At 46.2% G+C, this 13,733-nt stretch overlaps 1 protein-coding gene across 4 annotated transcripts in view; it reads left to right on the forward strand.

Annotated features, from left to right (window-relative positions):
- The window catches only part of LOC140425013 (E3 ubiquitin-protein ligase HECW1-like), an 856,744-nt gene that overhangs the window by 441,725 nt on the left and 401,286 nt on the right, over window positions 1–13,733 (forward strand). The window lies entirely within an intron of this gene.

The following is a 13,733-nucleotide window of genomic DNA, read 5'->3' on the forward strand; positions in this document are numbered from 1 at the left end:
TATATGTACGTCGAATGGTAACATTTTGATGCTGTCACTGGCCATTTAAGCCTGAGCATTATGAACTTAAAAAAGACATTTACATTTCTTTTCTCCTTCTTTCACTTATCAATATTGCTAGATGTTTTTTGTAGGATACAGAGGGCTATGTTTAATAAGTAGATAACCTGTAACACAATTGACAGTTACTGAATGGTTTATAGAACATAGAACATTACAGCACAGTACAGGCCCTTCGGCCCTCGATGTTGCGCCGACCTGTGAAACCACTCTAAAGCCCATCTACACTATTAAGTTATAGGTGGAGGTTGTTGTCGGTGAATAACAGTGAGCTCTCCCCCCCCCGCCAAATCTTTATTAATAGTGTGCAGGATAAAAGATGCAAGAATAGCGAGGAAAGAGCTGACATCAATGACATTAGTCCCAAGAGGATCATGTGGCCTCCCTAAATGCTATCTCAACTCAATATATTTCATAATTCTCTATTCTAGCACTCTTACTATAGAATTGTGTAATTATTCACAAATTTTTAAAAATCACTTGCATCATTTAGACCTCTTCATATGAAGAGAATTGCTCATTGATGTAGGAATCCAGAAACAGGTCACAATAAAGTGCCTGCCTCAATACAAAGAACAAAGCACAGCACAGGAACAGGCCCTTTGGCCCTCCAAGCCTGCGCTGATCACATGTCTATCTAGATAAGTCTTAAAGGTCGCTAACGTATCTGCCTCAACCACCTCACTTGGAAGTGCATCCCAGGCCACCACCACCCTCTGTGTAAAAACTTTCCACTTACATCTCCACTAAACCTTTCCCCCCTCACCATGAATTTGTGCCGCCTTGCAATTGTCATTTCCGCCCTGGGAAAAAGCCTCCAACGTTCACCCTATCCATACCCCTCATAAATTTATAAACTTCTATCAAGTCGTCCCTCAGCCTCTGTCTTTCTATGGAGAACATTCCCAGTTTATTCAATCTCTCCTCATAGCTAATACCCTCGATACCAGGCAACATCCTGGTGAACCTTTTCTGTACTCACTCTAAAGCCTCCATGTCCTTCTGGTAGTGTGGTGACCAGAATTGGATTCAGTATTCCAAATGTGGCCTCACCAACGTTCTATATAACTGTGACATAATTTACAAACTTTTATACTGGATGCCCCGTCTGATGAAGGCAAGCATGCCATATGCTTTCTTTACCACCATTTCCACCTATGCTGCCACTTTTAAGGATTTGTGGACCTGCACGCCCTTATCTCTGTGTGTCTATGCTCCTGATGGTTCTGCCATTTATTTTAGATCTCCCACCTGAATTGGATCTACCAAAATGCATCACCTCGCATTTGTCCGGGTTAGATTCGATCTGCCATTTTTCCGCCCACTTTTGCAGCCTATTTATATCTGCTGTATTCTCTGACAATCTTCATCATTATCCGCAACACCTGCAATCTTTGTATCATCCATCAATCATCCATCAAGGGACTAACAATGCTCTCCTTGCACAGGGCCATCAAGCTACTGCCCCTTAAGTAGTATGTGCCATCATTAAATTAATAAAATTTGTATTGAATTTTTACAATTAAGGGTCAATTTAGCGTGGCCAATCCACCTAACCTGCACATCATTCGGTTGTGGGGGTGAAACAGGGAGAATGTGCAAACTCCACACGGACAGTGACACGGGGTCGTGATTGAAGCATAATCCTCGGCGCCATGAGGTAGCAGTGCTAACCACTGCACCACTGTGCCACCCTGTGCCATCTTTCTTGATACGAAGTTCGTGATTCACTGTGAAATTCATAAGCTAGAGGTTGGAGTTTCATGTACCAGTAACCAGTGAAGGACTCCTTCCTGCCCATAGAACACCAACATTTTAACCTCGAGCGAAGGGAAAGTGCTGTAAACTGGAAAGAGAAGGGTGAGAAGGGCCACTGAAAAAAATAATCTCCACTTCAATGCCCATTCCAAGCAGGTACTGCACAGCTGGAGCGCTACTCAGGCACTCCAGTGCATATTGGTGCCTTCCAGTGCATATATATAAAAAATCATTTGAAATAAATAAATCCTGATAGCACGGAACCATAGAATTATTAAAGCTCAGAAGGAGACAACTCGGCCCATCGTGTTTGCACCAGCTCTCTGAATGAGCAATTCACTTTGTGCCATTCTCTACTCCCTCAATCCTGCACATTCTCCCTTTTCAGATAACAGTCTAATTCCATTTTGAATGCCTCGATTGAAACTGCCTCCACCAGTGTCAGGCAGTGAATTCCAAACCCCAACCACTCACTGTGTGAAAAGGTTTTTGCTCATGTCGCCGTTGCTCCTTTATTGTGTGTCCTTGTACTCTCAATCATTTCACGAGTGGGAACACCCTAACTACTCTATCCAAACTCCTCATGATTTTGAAACCTCTATTAAACCTCCTCTCATCCTTCCCTGCTCCAAGGAAAACAGGCCCAACTTCTTCAATCTATCTTCATAACTGAAGTTCCTCATCCCTGGAACTGTTTTCATTAATCATTTAGAAACATAGGAGCAGAAGTCGGCCATTTCGCCCCTCAAACCTGCTCCGCCATTCAGCTAGATCATGTGTGATCTTCTACCTCAACACAATCCCCATAATCTCTTAATGTCACTGGCACCCAGAAATCTATTGAGTTCTGGTTTGAACGTGTTCAGTACTGAACCTCCACCGCCCTCTTGGGGCGAGAATTCTAAAGATTCACCATACTCTGATTGAAGAGATTCCTCCTCATCATTGAAATCAGGGGGTGCAGAGGTAACTAGAAGCTCCGGGGTTGAGGGCAAAAGCTGGGAAGTGCCCCGGGTCTCACCCGCACAACCCAAAGATGTGCAGGGTAGGTGGCTTGGCCACTCTAAATTGCCCCTTAATTGGAGAAAAGGAATTGGGTACTCCAAATGTTTTTGAAAAAGGGATTTTATGATTGATGATAATGTCCTTAAATGGCTTTACGCCATACCTACTAGCCCTGTGTGATGTTCCCCCTCCGGCAGTGTGGTGTCACGCCGAAGCGATTCGCTACTGGTTTTCGAATTGAAATCAGGGGGTGCAGAGGTAACTAGAAGCTCCGGGGTTGAGGGCAAAAGCTGGGAAGTGCCCCGGGGTAAACCCTCTCAGGCGGAAGGGGGCTTCCCCTTATGTGTGTTGGGGGTCAAGGGGTGCGCACCGGATAACGTGCGGGTCGGGGGAGGGGGGCGGTGGTGGAAGAATGCACTCCGATAATTTCCTGGTGGAGGTGTTGCCCCAAAGCTTGTTGGGCGAATCCTCCTTGGCCGAGGGGCAGTTGGGAGGGAGTTCAGTGTTCCAGCTGATCAGGGCATCCATTAAAGATGGTGCCCGGATCTCTGTGTAGCCGGGCTTGCCAGTTCTATGAGGTCCCGCTCCACCAAAGTGACAGTGCTGAACACCCACCGATTTTCTTTCTGACAAAGTGTCAGAAGATCTTGACAGAAAACTCACCTGTGTTTCTGGGGAGGAACACGTCGTTTTTCAGTCAGAACCTGACACGTTGCCATTTTTTGGAACGTTCCATCCATAGTCAGGATTATTCATTGCATTATTCTGTTATATATGTTATATACACACACACAAGCGTGACTGACAGGGTGGTATTTGACTTGTATGCCAAAGAAAACCTTTTGAGAAAGCTGTCACTTTTCATAACTAGGAGGTTGAAAGTGTGTTTTGTTGTGTAGGTGCAACTGTGGGACTCCAAGATGGCCTCACCCCATAATCTGAGCTCGGCGAATGTAAATATTTTGATCATTTTCTCACTGTGCAGCCCAAGAGTTTGAACTGAATGGGGAGCAACACCTACAGACATAAAGGGGGTGATTCTCCAAAATGGAGAGCAAGTGTTCACGCCGTCGTGAACGCCGTCGCGTTTCACGACGGCGCGAAACGGGCCCGGGTATGATCGATTCTGTCCCCCACAGGGGTCCAGCACAGCGCTGGAGCGGTTCACGCCGCTCCAGCCTCCCTTCCCGGCAGCAAATGGGCGTTGCGCCAACCCGCACATGCGCAGTTGAGCCGCGCCACCCTGCGCATGCGCGGGGGACTTCTTCAGCGCGCCGCCCCGACTCAACATGGCGTCGGTGTTCAGGGGCCGGCTATGCAGCAAAGTAGGCCCAGGGTGGGAGAGGCCGGCCCGCCGATCGGTGGGCCCTGATCGCGGGCCAGACCCCATCGGAGGCCCCCCCTGGTAAAGGATCGCTTTTCCCCACCCCACAGGCCGCCCCCCCCGACCCTTCACGCAGAGTTACCGCCGGCAGTAACCAGGCACTGGCGGGACTCTGTCGTATCCGCCCGGCCACTCGGCCCATCCGGGCTGGAGAATCGGCGGCCCCGCACCTCGGAGAATCGCGCGCGGCTTTGGGGCGTCGTGGCGCGGTTGTGGTGATTCTCCGGCCCGGCGCGGGGCTCGGAGAATCGCCCCCAAAATCTTGCGAGTGACCAGTCTCACTGTTAATCACAAAGCATTTTGGTATCTTATTCCCCTTCCAAAATCTGTTTTAAGATCTGTTTTAGATATGAAAAAACTAGCTCATCTTTGTGTTTGTAAGTCAACAGCCCTGTCCAGGTAGAGCCAAGGTGGCACATGCCTTCAGGCATTCTGAGCATTGTTGCCACTCAAAGAAACAAATGCATTCTGTGTGGTGTACTGTAGAGTGAGTGTAGTTTATTCTGAAAGTTAGGATCATGGAATAACTACACAAAGAAGGATGTTATTTGGCCAGTGTGTCCCATGTGGGCTCTCTGCAAGGGCAACTCAACTCATCCCACTCCCCCACCCTTTCCTTGTGTCCCTATAAATGCTTTCCCTTCAGATAATTCTCGATTTCTCTTTTCAAAGCCATGACTGAATCTGCCTCCACCACACTCTCAGGCTGTTTAAACATGTTTTTCCTCATGACACCATTGCTTCTTTTGCCAATCACCTTCTGTTTGTACTCTGGATTTGGATTTGTTTTATTGTCACGTGTACCGAGGTACAGTGAAAAGTATTGTTCTGCATGCAGCTCAGACAGATCATTCCATACATGAAAAAAACATAGGACATACATAAGTACACAATGTAAATGCATAGGCAACACGAGCCTTCAACCAATGGGGAGAGTTTCTCAGTATCTACTTTGTCTAGATCCCTCAAATTTAGGAACACCTCTATCAAATCTCCTCTTAACCTTCCCTTCCCTAAGGTTGATTCGTGAACGGCCCGGCATGAAGTCCAATTTGGGGTTCGCAAGCAAGTCACCTGTTGCGCCCGGATTCGCACCGGGAACAACGGGGTCACTGAATCACACCTGGTGTCAGAATTACATATATTATTCCAGTTTAGGCATAAACAGAGTATTATGAAGTTTCATGATCACTTCCATGCTTTTATACTTTATGTTGGAGTGGTTTCAAGGCCTGTGTATTGAGTCGGATTCCACATGGGCTTTTCTCCTATGGCTCAACTCAGTACAAAGAACAGCAGACACATCAACAATCTGAAGACGGTTTAATTCCTACAAGCTTGATTTCATGTACATGAGAGATAAGACCTGGAAAGCTCCCAAGGTCCTGTCTACAGAACAAAGGCATGAACTCAACACATATACAACATTCAACAATCAATTGCCCACCCCAGTCGACTGTGATCCAATCCCTGAAGCTGCTATGTTTAAACTCACCCAATAGAATTGCAAGCAATGTTCAAACTTCAACCAATAGAATTGCAAGCAATGTTTAAACTTCAACCAATAGAATTGCAAGCAATCCATGATTCATGCCAGGATGCTCAACCTGACAGCTATGTACAATCACAATTTCCTGTGCTGTTTGTCTGTGAGAAACAGAACAACAGAACCAGCACACTGGATTGTTTCGCTATTGATTTCATATTACTGCTATGTCCTAAAAATACATGTTTGATGGTTAATAATGATTACTCGGTACTCTTCCTATAATTCATCCCAATCTTCAATAAAGTAATTTATGCAAAATTAATCTAATGGATGCTAACTATTTAGTGTTTAAAAGGTATCATCACTGAACCCCTCCTTCACTCTATGACAAATTTATAAAGTACAGGATCATTTACGCCTTTTTAATTCTTTTAATAATAATCTTTATCCGTGTCACAAGTAGGTTTACATTAACACTGCAATAAAGTTACTATGAAAATTCCTAGTCGCCACACTCCAACGCCAGTTCAGGTACACTGAGGGAGAATTCAGAATGTCCAATTCACCTAACAAGCACGTCTTTCGGAACTTTGTGGGAGGAAACCGGAGCACCCGGAGGAAGCCCAAGCAGACATGGGGAGAGCGTGCAGACTCCGCTCAGAAAGTGACCCAAACCAGCAATCGAACCTGGGTCCCTGGCGCTGTGAAGCAACAGTGCTAACCACTGTGCTACCATGCTGGCCATCAATCTACCGGCCACCTTCAATGATTTGTGTACATGTAATCCGAGGTCTCTCTTCTCCTGCTCCCTGTATAGAATTGTGTCCTTTATTTTGTATTGCCTTTCCTCATTCTTCCTTCACCGACCACTTTCCTTCCCAGAGTTCACAATACGTTCCGGCCGGCTTTTGTGTCATACCCCTTGTAGGCAATAGAAATGCAGTAATCATAATGCCCCCGGAAGATAGGGAGGTGGAGGTAGTGATCGCAATGGATGCAGATAAGGCTTTTGATCGGGTAGAATGAGACTATCTGTGGGAGATACTGGGATGGTTCGGATTCGGGCAGGGCTTTATTGACTGGATCAGGTTACTGTATCAGGCTCCTGTGGCAATTGTACGGAAGAATAGGACAACATCGGACTATTTTAGACTGCACCGGGGGACGAGACAGGGATGCCCCCTCTCCCCACTGTTGTTTGCGCTGGCTATAGAACCGCTGGCAATTGCTCTGAGGGCCTCGCGGGGCTGGAGAGGACTGGTTCGGGGAGGGGATGGAGCACAGGGTTCGATCTATGCGGATGACCTGCTTCTGTATGTTTTGGACCCAATAGAGGGGATGGAAGAAATCATGATGACTCTAGGAGAATTTGGCCGGTTTTCGGGGTATAAGCTTAATATGGGAAAGAGTGAGATATTTGTGGTCCAGGCGAGGGGGCAGGAGAGGCGATTGGGGGAGCTGCCATTTAGTAAGTGATGTACGATCAGTGACCACTAAAGCGAGGTTGTAGTCCAACTGAAGGCTTTAATAAGCTAGATGTTTGCCCCCAGTAGCTCAGGTACAGAATGAAGGCTGCTGGGGCGACACGGGTTCTTATACCCCACCTATCTGGGCGGAGCTATCATACATTCTAACCAATAGAAAGCATACAGTTTCCACCAATGGTGCTTTAGCCTATCAGGTACCGTAATACCTATAATACCACAGTAAGTAAAGGGAAGCTTTGGGTACCTAGGCATCCAAGTGGCGCGGGAATGGGACCGGCTGCATAAATTGAATCTGGCCCGGCTGGTGGACCAAATGAAGGACGTTTTTCGGAGATGGGACGCTCTTCCATTGTCTCTGGCTGTGAGGGTGCAAACGGTGAAGATGACGGTCCTCCCGAGATTCCTATTTGTATTTCAGTGTCTCCCCATCTTTATTCCACAGTCCTTTTTTAAGCGGGTCAACAGAGTGATCACGGGCTTCGTCTGGGCGGGCAAGACCTCGCGAGTAAGGAAGGTAATGCTTGAGCGGAGTAGGGGAGAGGGCGGGCTGGCGCTGCCAAATTTTAGTAACTATTACTGGCCGGCGAATATAGCCATGATCAGGAAGTGGGTGGTGGGGGAGGGGTCGGCATGGGCGCCTATGGAGGCGGTTTCATGTAAGGGCACCAGTTTGGGGGCGTTGGTAACTGCGCCTCTGCCGTTCCCGCCGTCGCGGTACTCCACCAGTCCAGTGGTGGTGGCGGCCCTGAGAGTTTGGGGCCAGTAGAGGCGGCATGTGGGAGCAGTGGGAGCATCGGTCTGGGCCCCAATCTGTGATAATCACCGGTTTCCCCCGGGGAGTTCCGGTTTTGGCGGAGAGCGGGGATTGAGAGGATGGGGGATATGTTCATAGAGGGATGCTTTCCGAGTATGAGGGCGTTGGAGGAAAAGTTTGGGTTTGTGAGAGGAAATGAATTCAGGTATCTGCAGGTACGGGACTTCCTTCATAAACAGGTGTCAACCTTCCCGCTCCTACCGCTAAGGGGGATTCAGGACAGGGTAGTTTCCAGAGGGTGGGTCGGAGAAGGGAGCGTCTTGGATATTTATAAGGAGCTTCTGGGGTCGGAGGAGACGCAGACAGAGGAGCTGGAGCGCAAGTGGGAGGAGGAGTTGGGAGGTGAGATCGAGGATGGTCTATGGGCAGACGCGTTGAGTAGAGTCAACGCGCCTGCAACATGTGCCAGGCTCAGCCTGATACAATTTAAGGTTGTTCACCGGGCTCACATGACAGTGGCCCGGATGAGCAGATTCTTTGGGGTGGAGGACAGGTGCGCAAAATGTGCGGGAGGACCGGCGAACCATGTCCACATGTTTTGGACATGTCCAAAGCTTAGGGGATTTTGGCAGGGGTTTGCGGACGTCATGTCCACAGTGTTAAAAACAAGGGTGGCGCTGAGTCCAGAGGTGGCGATTTTCGGGGTGTCAGAAGACCCGGGAATCCAGGAGGAGAAAGAGGCAGATGTTCTGGCTTTTGCTTCTCTGGTAGCCCGGAGACGGATACTATTAGCATGGAGGGACTCAAAGCTCCCGAAGCCAGAGACCTGGATATCAGACAAGGCTAGCTTTCTCTGTTTGGAGAAAATCAAGTTCGCCTTGAGAGGGTCACTGTTAGGGTTCACCCGGAGTTGGCAACCGTTCGTCGATTTCTTTGCGGGAAATTAATCGTCAGCAGATGGGATGGGGGGAGAGGGTGGGGGAGTAGTTTAGATTAGAGAAGGGGGTCAATAAGGGTGGGACCTGTACGAGAGGCTTTTGCAATATATTTAAGGTTTCATGCATATTGTTTCTTTTGTTGTTGTCGCTATACCAAAAATACCTCAATAAAATGTTTATTAAAAAAAAAATAGTAATGCAGTAGCTGTAATTTATCTGGATTTTCACAAGACCATTGATAAGGTCAAGACAGTTTGGTGGGAGACGGTGCGTCGTGGCAATTTCTCTGGGCTACTAATCCAGAGGCTCAGGCTAGTTTCCTGACACAGGTTCAAATCCCACCATGACATCTGATGGAATTTGAATTCAATTAATAAAATCTGGAATTAATAATTAATAACATCTCAAATCTCACTATAAGTTGTGCCACAGGTTAGCAAGGTCATAAAAATAGAAAAACAAGCAGTAAGTTTGATCTTGAGAGGGATAGAATTGAAAAGTTGGGAAGTTATGCTGAACCTGTATTAAACTTTGGTGAGACCACACACTGAATGCAATTCTGGTCCCCATGTTGAAAAAGGAAATGGAGGCACTGGAGAGAAGAGTTACAAAGATGATACCATATGCGTGGGTGAACACATCAGGAAAGAATTGAATGGCACGTCTTTTGAAAAATGAAGGCTGGGTATATAAACTTAATAGAGGTCTTTGAATTTATGAAAGGTTTTGGTCAGGTCAGTACAGAGAAAATGTTTCCTCTTGGGGGAAGAACATAACCAAAGGCCATCAATATAAGATAGCCCTATATCCAATGTAATGTGTAAAGTTTGAAATTGTTAAGAGTGACTGGTATATTCAGAGAGCTGTGGTGAAATGTGACAAATGAGAGAGTTGTGGCCCACAATCTGGTTAAACCTCGATATCAACAGGGAAGGCCAAGCCAGCTCTGGGAACACTGCAAAGCGCAAGCTCCAGGGAATATTACACAGATATCAAATGTAATTAAAAAATGTTATATTATATTAGAAATTTAATTTCTAGCACTTTCTCCTTGGGTTATTGAGAAACAATAATGGGTGGTTAAAAACATTTTCAAAATATATTTAGAATGATTCTATCAATTACCTGTTTCCTATTTGTCAGTTTATTGGGTGGATTTTATTCGGTGCTTGCAAATTCTTCCCATTCCCTTCATTTTTTTATTTCTTGTTTGTTGGAAAATTTATTTATTTCTTCGTAATGTGGTGTAATCATTATCACTCAGGTAACAGTGAGTGATTGTGATTTGCCATTTTTTTTTATGAACATGGCTGACATTTAGCAAGTTTGATGAGAGATGTTTAGTGAGAACAATTTGAGGTGTGAATTTTTCCATTCCTTACAGACATGCTAGACACAAGGCCTGAAACATCCTTGGCTCTGCCATTCTGGCATATGTGGGTACTTGCAACCCTATTTCTGACCGTTATTCAGGGTCACGTTGTGTGTTATGTTTTATGGCACACTTCTGGCATTGGCAAGAAGCTTCTGACATTGTTAGGAACAAGAAGGTGTTTATTAACAGAGTAACATGGTATAGAAGGTTTTGCAGCACTAAACTGACTTGGAGCACTGCATCAAGTCCTCACATGTTTACTAGAAACCTGCCCAGGAGAGGACGCCAGCCTCTGGAGTGATCTCGCTCTCCTGGTTCCCATTGGCCCCTCAAGTCAGGTGACCCTCTTCTACTGTGCTGTTTAAAAGAGACAGACCCCACAAACACTACAGTGGGGCTACCTCATTAAACTTAGGCAGCATCCATGTGAATATTGGCAAATCTGACATCATTTTTATAGCCTCCTTGGACTATCTATAATTGCAAATTGAGTCCATATTGGTAACAGTTGTGATTTTTATTTAAATATAAGTAATAATTAATACCCATGATGGAGTCAATGTTTACTGTAACCAAGTGAGAAATATATTCCCTTGTTCACCCCGGATGGGGTTGAGACTGCATCCCTTGTACTTCCTACAAGCCTTCCTTGTCTGCCAACCTTGTGGCTCTTGTTAAATTCCATAAACTGAGAAAGGCTCCAGCCCCAACTGTTACACCTCAAAAACCAGATTGCATATTAGATTAGATTCATTAAATCACTGATCTTCCGTACCCCAATTCAACCTATCAGTGGGATTGACAGGTATATGTTCAGGCAGAGACAAGGCCTGGGCCTCTCTTATCTTCGTTTCTAGCCTCATTTCCCTGGTTCAACATTTAATGAAGGTCTCTAAACAAAGAGGCTAGCTGTTAAAAAAATTTTAACTTAAATATGATTCTCTTTACCGATTCTAATAAAAGAGAAGTAAAATTGTAATCGTGCAAACTTAATATTAACATTAACATTAACCTGCAACTTAGTAAACTTTCAATACTGAAAAATAATAATATAGTTGGTTACATTTCAACAAATAACAAAAGTTTCTAATGCACATGACTACATCTGGGAAGTGATAAAAATGTAATGCTGTAGATGTCTTCATACTCCCTCCCTTAGCTTGCAATAACATTTGCCACCAACTGATTTGAAGGCCCAAAACAGTTAATGTTGGAGAGTAGTAATCCCAACAAAAGCTTTTGTTATTTAACCCTTTCAAGCCTATGCCCTCCTAACCCTATGGGTGGAATTTAGAGGGCTGATCGCTGCGGGCGCAAATCCCATTATGGCCTCTAAAGCTCACGAGTGGGCCATAACTGGATTTGCGTCGGCCAGGTATCAGTTTGAGATGCTGTGCATGCATTGGTGTAGGGGAGGCTGGAGACAATGGAGGACAGTGGGGCAGGTGGACGGGGATGGGGAACGGGGGGGGGGGGGGGGGGGGGGAGAGTGCCCAGATGCCAGCCGCGGGGGTGGGGGGGGGAAGGTCCGATCGCTCCGATACTTGTGTGGTGTGGGGGCAGGGTTTCCCCGATCTTTGCCTGCTGGGGGCTGGTTGCCCTTCTGCATGTGGGGTTGAGGGGTGTTCACCAGAGGATCCTGATCTCCATGGAGGGGACCTATATCCATGAGAGGGGGTATCCTGGTTTTCGTGTCCAGGCTTTTCTCGCATGGTCCTCCCTGTATTTCTTACATTGCGTGGTGAATGCTCATTAGGAAAGTGACAGAAAGAACTGCCCTTAAACTGACATTCAGAGTATCATCATTTGCTACACATGTCAATCTCAGTACTCTTAGATGAAGACGTTCTATGTAATATTGTTTAGAATACCAATTTGAACTTGTCTCCCTGTCTTATTATTTTTGAATATTTTGAAGTAGCAATTGGGATTAAAAATAACTAATGCAACAGAATGTCAAATAGACCTACTTCCTGTGACATGGGTCAGTAATTGGTCCTTGTAACAGCTGTTAATTGATTGGGAGAGAGTGTAGGACAAATGATTGACAGGATGTGATCTGTAATGTTCCCCAGAGGTCTAGACTGGTGCGTTAGCTTTCTACTACATATATAAATGACATGAGAATTGTATATCCTAATCTATAAACACCTCTAAGTGAGGAGGCACAGTAAGTTGTGATGGAAACAGGAAGTGCAAAAGGATATTGACAGACTAAGTGAGTTGGCAAAACTATGGTACATAGAGTCAAACTGTTGAATAATAATAATCTTTATTAGTGTCACAAGTAGGCTTACATTAACACTGTAATGAAGTTACTGTGAAAATCCCCTAGTCACCTGTTCGGGTACACAGAGGGAGAATTCAGAATGCCCACTCACCCAACAGCACGTCTTTCGGGATTTGTGGGAGGAAACCGGAGCACCCGGAGAAAACCCATGCAGACACGGGGAGAACGTGCATATTCCGCACAGACCCAAGCCGGGAATCGAACCTGGGACCCTGGCGCTGTGAAGCAACAGTGCTAACCACCGTGCTACCGTGCTGCCCCAGTGTGAGATATTCAATTTTAGATTTGAGAAAGACGAGTTGAAATATATTCTTAATGGGGTGAGACTAAGAGCTGTGGAGGAACAAAGAGATAAAATGCTGGCATCTTAGAGAAAAGAAGGAGACCACTCAGCCCGTCAAGGTTGTACTACCTCTTTGAAAGAGCTGTTCTATTTTGCGGCACAACAAACATTTTCTATTTACAAATAGCCCAGTGAACCAGTAGGATCAGTAAAATGTTTGATCATCTTGAACAGGTTTTGTCCAATAATAAAAAAGTGACTTTGTCCCGAAGTAATATACAGTGTAATTGTCAGTGTTCGCACTGTACAGAAATCTGCTTGTCCAGTGTCCCTTAATTCGAAAATCATGGGCTGAATTTTCCTGGCCTGTTTGAGATGGGTTCAGAGGTGGAGGGCAGAGGAGCTGCGTGCCAGGAAAACCTGTTGGAATGGCTCCCCAGTGCTGCCCCATCTCAGTGTTATGTTCTCAGGGCTGGGCTTCCATGAGAATTGGCAGCTCGCTCCACAGGGGTGGGCAAGCAATTAAACCAATTGAGGCCCCAGTCAAGGGCCTTTCTCCCCCCACACTGCAACTTTCCCCGTGTCACAGGAGCAGCCTGCTGTGTTGAGAAACCAGCAATGCTGCGGACGTGATCTCTCGCCGGGAGAGGGGGGGTTTGGGGGGGGGGGTGGGGGGGGGGTGCGGGGGTTGGGGGGTTTAGCTGGCAATGAGTGGCTGAATTAATTTGGAAGCACCAGGGGCCAACAATTTTCACAGGTCCAGGAGTGGCTGGAGACACTCTTGTGCAGGGCCAAACCTGTACCGTTAGGCTCCTTAACAGTACTTTGCCATCTATCTCACCACTGAAGAGGGAGGTCTTTTTGGGTACCTCCATTGTGCAGTGCCTCATTGCTGCCCCTGTTCTCCAGC

Source organism: Scyliorhinus torazame, chromosome 6 (assembly GCF_047496885.1).
Source record: "Scyliorhinus torazame isolate Kashiwa2021f chromosome 6, sScyTor2.1, whole genome shotgun sequence".
NCBI classification, from domain to species: Eukaryota; Metazoa; Chordata; class Chondrichthyes; order Carcharhiniformes; family Scyliorhinidae; genus Scyliorhinus; species Scyliorhinus torazame.